Below are 6,000 nucleotides of genomic sequence, written 5' to 3'. Positions count from 1 at the left end.
GGCGCAGTGGTTGAGAATCTGCCTGCCAATGCAGGGGACACGGGTTCGAGCCCTGGTCTGGGAAGATCCCACATGCCGCGGAGCAACTAGGCCCGTGAGCCACAACTACTGAGCCTGCGTGTCTGGAGCCTGTGCTCCGCAACAAGAGAGGCCGCAATAGTGAGAGGCCCGCGCACCGCGATGAAGAGTGGCCCCACTTGCCGCAACTAGAGAAAGCCCTCGCACAGAAATGAAGACCCAACACAGCCAAAAATAAATAAATAAATAAATAAATAAATAAATAATAAAAATAAAGTAATTCCTTAAAAAAAAAAAAGGTAACATTAAGCCTTCTTTATGTTGTGTTTATATATAAGTATTTGAGAAATTATATGAAATTCATAGAAATCTTATATGTCCTAACATAAAATGTTATTTGTCATCAAAATTTAGGCTCACATGAAAGGGACTGAACCTGAGTATCAGGGAAATGCCCTAGTTGACTTTCATACAAAGACAACAGCAACAGGGACTTCCCTGGTGGTCCAGTGGTTAAGATTCCACGCTCCCAATGCAGGGGGCCCCGGGTTAGGGAACTAGATCCCACGTGCCGCAACGAAGATCCCACAGGCAACAATGAAGATACTGCATGCCACAACTAAGACCTGGTGCAGCCAAATAAATAAATAAATACTAAAAAAAAAAAACAAAGACAACACCAACAGAATCTGTAAAGATTATGGCACGTGTAGATAAAGTCCATTCTGTTTTTGCAAAAATTTACCCCTCATTGTCAGACTTTTGCCATCCTGATGTCCTGGTAACATGGCAAGAGTCTGCTCCTAGATCAGAGAAATTAAGATGGGTAAACAATATCTGTGAATTAAACAGTCAGGGCTATGGGAAACCCAAAACAGCTTGGCTCTTTTTGGCTCCCTGGCCAACCCCATCTTTTTGTTTGAAGGTTAAAGCCTCCGCTTGCTGCAAGCTGATGCCCTCACAATGAAAAAGAAACTTAGAAAATGTGTTTTCCACTTGGGGTATAGTTCTACAGTCTCCAGTGATCAAGGCACCCACTTACTGGGCAAATCAACAAAAACCTCACAAACTTCTTGAAATTATCACTGTCAATACTATCACCCTCAGTCATCAGGCAATGTGGACAGAACTAATGGAAAAAACTGGACTCAAGTAGAACAAAAATTAATTACATGGCTTTGAATGAACTGATAAATATGATTATAATTTTACAACTTTTTGTCTGAAATATTACTAGCTTTTAATCTTTGTTGTCCAGATGCAAGGGAAATTTTCGCCTTAAGCTAATTATGACTTACAGCAATTTAGTAAATTATACCCTTGTTAAGAGAATTGAAGCATTTATCTTTTCTCTCTACCTGATCCCTCCAGAATTTGGAAACTCTTAGGTTCCCAACAGGAGCTTTCCAGGAAGGAAGGAAGGCCACTTCCTGGCAGGTGCAGGAACCTCAAGATATTTTGGACCTCAAGAAGAGAGATATCCACCTAAATCTGTAGCTATTGCAGATGGGATCTGATGACAAGTCCTTGGCATGGCTCTCCTGGCCTTGAGAGGTCTTTTAAAAGTTCAGTTTGAGATTCCTTATGAAAAGTTCCAGCAAAGCAAAATTTAAAAGAGCCTATACGATCAATTATACTTATGTAAATAATCAGGCCAAATTTATTGAAACCAGACTTATTTAGCAAACAAACTGGTTTTAATTTAACTATATTTGATAGAAATAGGATAATTTTTTTTTAAAAGGTCATCTTTTTTTTTTTTAATTAATTAATTTATTTATTTAATTTATTTATTTATGGCTGTGTTGGGTCTTCGCTTCTGTGCGAGGGCTCTCCCCAGCTGCGGCAAGTGGGGGCCACTCCTCATCACAGTGCGCGGGCCTCTCACTATTGCGGCCTCTCTTGTTGCGGAGCACAGGCTCCAGATGCGCAGGCTCAGTAGTTGTGGCTCATGGGCCTAGTTGCTCCGCGGCATGTGGGATCCTCCCAGACCAGGGCTCGAACCCGTGCCCCCTGCATTGGCAGGCAGATTCTCAACCACTGCGCCACCAGGGAAGCCCAGAAATAGGATAATTTTAAAGATAAAAAATTATATTTCAACAATATACCTTTATGGATATTAAGTTTTACGTGTTACTGTCTTTGAGGTTTGGTATTTTTTGCCTTCGACTCACTTCCTAGTTGGCTTCTTGTTACTATGTTACATTATAATAAAATTTAATTGAATTATTAAAAGGATACTCTAAGCTTGTTTCTGAAGCTAATCACAGTAATCTATCTTTGGATGAAGATCAGATGCCCCATGACCCACAACCAGGGGATTATACATACTGGAGAAAGACATCAGTTAAAGGACTCTCTCTCCAACCTAGATGAAAGTGCCCTTATCAGGTAGCATATGCACAATAAAACTGAAGGGCGTTGACTCTTGAATTTATATTTTCCACTTAAGAAGGGCCTCTGTACTGGACTGGTCTATGGAAAGAACTGCTGACCTCAAACAACACTCACACCAGGATAAGAAAAAGATGACAACAGTAGTAAACAGCTTACCCAAGAACTCAGACCAGGACTGTGAGACCCATTCTACTAGTTCAATTGAAAGCTTACCAAATGTTTGTCACCCTATCAAAATCTAAAGTTACTGTTTTACTTCTAGCTATACTTTTGACCCTGTATTCAGGATGGCAAAAAAAATTCTTAGTAAATTTATCACAAAGTATACTTCTGGGGCAATGTAACCAATTGTTGGATCTATCATCAAATTCCTCAGTCAACATAAGACCAATATAGGCCCCTCTTAATACCTATCACTGACTTTCAGATGTACTTAATATTGCCATCCCTCTAGACCAATCCCCCTCTGGCCTAACCTTTCACGTTCAAATTCTTCAACATACTAGATGGACACATTAGTATGTGTCCATCTAGTATCCTCAGATACTATTCTCAGTCCTCAGAGACTGAGCACAACTTACCCCAGGATCCCTTCACTCTGTCTCTTACTCTATTGAAAAATGTCTTAAAGAGAAAAATGCAAATAAATTATGCCAGCAACTCCCATATGTTAAATACCATGCAAATGACTTTTGGAAAGCCTGCAAGAGAAATGACCCATAGTTTAATATTGTGTTGACAAAACTTCCAGTTAATAAGGCAATCAATGAGAGCACTCTGGGAGGGATCACTTGTGCTCCCCCAGGTTTTGTCTTCGTATGTGGTACTGGAACTGATCCACTTTCCCAAGGATGGGCATATAAACGTCTTAATAGCTGGTAAATAGAAAGTTTATATTTATAAGGACATTATGTTACCCCATTTTCTGTACATAAGGAAACAGATGAACTTCCTTCCTTTCTTCATTACAGAGTCAAAAGATTCATGTTAGCAAGAAACCAAGATACCTGGTGGCAAAATCTTTTGGGAATCCTGGTTCCTAATGCAAGAGTACATGTAAACAAAGAGATGATCAGAAATCTATCAGCCACTATTGGTCAAATAGCCAAAAGACTGTAAAAAGCATTTTAGCACAATAGACACCCCTAAATTCCTTAGCCCAAGTAATATTAGATAACAAGGTTGCCTTAGATTTTCTTTCTTTTTTTTAAAAGATTAATTAATTTAGCCCAAGTAATATTAGATAACAGGGTTGCCTTAGATTTTCTTTCTTTTTCTTTTTAAATTAATTAATTTATTTTTGGCTGTGTTGGGTCTTCGTTGTTGCGTGTGGGCTTTTTCTAGCTGCGGCGAGTGGGGGCTACTCTTCGTAGCTGTGTGCGGACTTCTCATTGTTGTGGCTTCTCTTGTTGTGGAGCACAGGCTCTAAGCGTGCGGGCTTCAGTAGTTGTGGTGCGCGGGCTCAGTAGTTGTGGCACGTGGGCTTAGTTGCTCCGCAGCATGTGGGATCTTCCTGGACCAGGGCTTGAACCCGTGTCCGCTGCATTGGCAGGTGGATTCTTAACCACTGCGCTACCAGGGAAGTCCCTGCCTTAGATTTTCTACGGGCTAAACAAGGAGGTATTTGTGCTATTACTCATACTACTTGTTACACTTATATCAATACCTCTGGAGAAGTTGACACACCCAGAAAAAACTTCCCCAAAAGCAAAATGGTTACAAGATGTAAGAAAAACTAACCCTTTAAATGATCTGTTCAGTAGACTTCCCTCAGGAATAGACATTTTTTTTCTGTTTTGCTTTACAGATGATTATCATTGTCATAGAGTGTATTATTATTCTTTTCCTAGTTATAAATCTATGCATGACATGTATCACTGCTTGCTTTAAGCCTACTGCTAAAAGCATGTGTACAATGTTTGTGTGACAATTCAATGCAATTGCTAAAGTGTACAGTCTCTAAAATATTTTCCCATTCGCATACCTGTGTGCTTGTTCACTATATCTGATTAGTTTACCCTCAATGTGGATAACTAGGCAAATCTCTATACACATATAAACAACAAAAAAAAGAGGCCTAGCCCTGAGGGACATGATGGACCCAGGGCAAGCAGCAATCTCTGGCATCAAGGGACAAATATTTTGATCATCAATGCTTTCTGTTGAAAGATTTACAATCTAAAGGCGGGAAGTGATGAAAGAAATTTTCACATACTGAGGTATGGGGAAGTCATTCTGGCTTAAATGTGAGTTAACTTTGAATTTTGTACTAACTAAAACAGCCTGGTTTTAGCTTACCAAACATACATTATGCATCTGCTTTATTTTATTTTATTTTTTTATTGAAGTGTAGTTGATTTACAATGTTGTGTTAATATATCTGCTTAAATTATTAAAGAAAAGTATGCACTGACCAGAAGTAAAGAATGTCCATGTTAAAAATAAAGATTAGGGAATTCCCTGGTGGTCCAGTGGTTAGTACTCCATGCTGTCACTGCTGAGGGCCTGGGTTCAATCCCTGACCGGGGAACTAAGATCCCACAAGACACGCGGCGTGGCCATAAAATAAAATAAAATAAAATAAGATTAAATGGCTCCCCTCCTTGAATGCCAATGCTGGTATTCCTTCAATGGTAATACTCCCATCCCAGACACCAAGGTGATACAACTCATTGGGAACAGGGTGATCTCTTTTTTTTGAAACGTTGCAGGAATGTATCCCTGACTTGTTTGATGTTCTTTGTTCCAACAATATATAAAACCATGCTGACAACCGTGCTTCTCCAAAGCAGTTCCTCACAGTTATCTGAGAGGCTGTCTCTGGGGCTATAGTCTTCAATTTGGCTCAAATAAAACTCTTTTCTATTCCTATTATAGATTGTTTATTGATTATTTCCATCAACACAGCTAACTGGTTCATGTGTGCCTGACACTGGTTTCATGCTGTATGGAGTAAAAGAAATCATTAAAGACAAGTTCTGTCCTTAAGTAGTTTATAAGGAAATGTTTATCTGGGAAACATTTCTTGTATACAAATAATTACCACATAAAGCAAAAGAAGCGCTAAATTAATGGTGAGAGTTCAGACAGCTAAAGAAGTTCAAAGTAGGGAGTAGTACTTCCAATGTGGACTTGGGGGAGGGTGACCAATGATCCTGGTTTGCTGGGGACTGAAGGGCTTCCTGGGACACAGAACCTTCAGAGAGAAATGCAAGATAGTCCTGGGCAAATAGGCCAGTTTAGTACCTTAATAAAGGCAGTGTTGTAGGCAGAGTCAGAGAAGGCCTTGTGGAGGACAGGAGATGGAAATTGAAAAGAACCCTGTAGAATTAGTTGGATTGGATTGGCTACCTTCATTAATACCTTTGACATATATACAAACTAACGCCCTTCACCACTCTTACCAATAGCAGTCCTAGCAATTGTGCAGTGATTCCATTTTCGTGAGTGCTTTCTTTTGATTGTCATGTGGGTTGAAATCTTTTATCAGCCATTGGCTTCTGCTTTCACTATTGTACCAGTGTATCCTACATAGTTTTCTAATTTACAGTTGCTCTACTTCCCTTCAATACTGTGTTAAATGAG

Source organism: Balaenoptera musculus, chromosome 1 (genome assembly GCF_009873245.2).
Source record: "Balaenoptera musculus isolate JJ_BM4_2016_0621 chromosome 1, mBalMus1.pri.v3, whole genome shotgun sequence".
NCBI lineage: Eukaryota > Metazoa > Chordata > Mammalia > Artiodactyla > Balaenopteridae > Balaenoptera > Balaenoptera musculus.
This window is presented reverse-complemented; position numbering follows the sequence as displayed.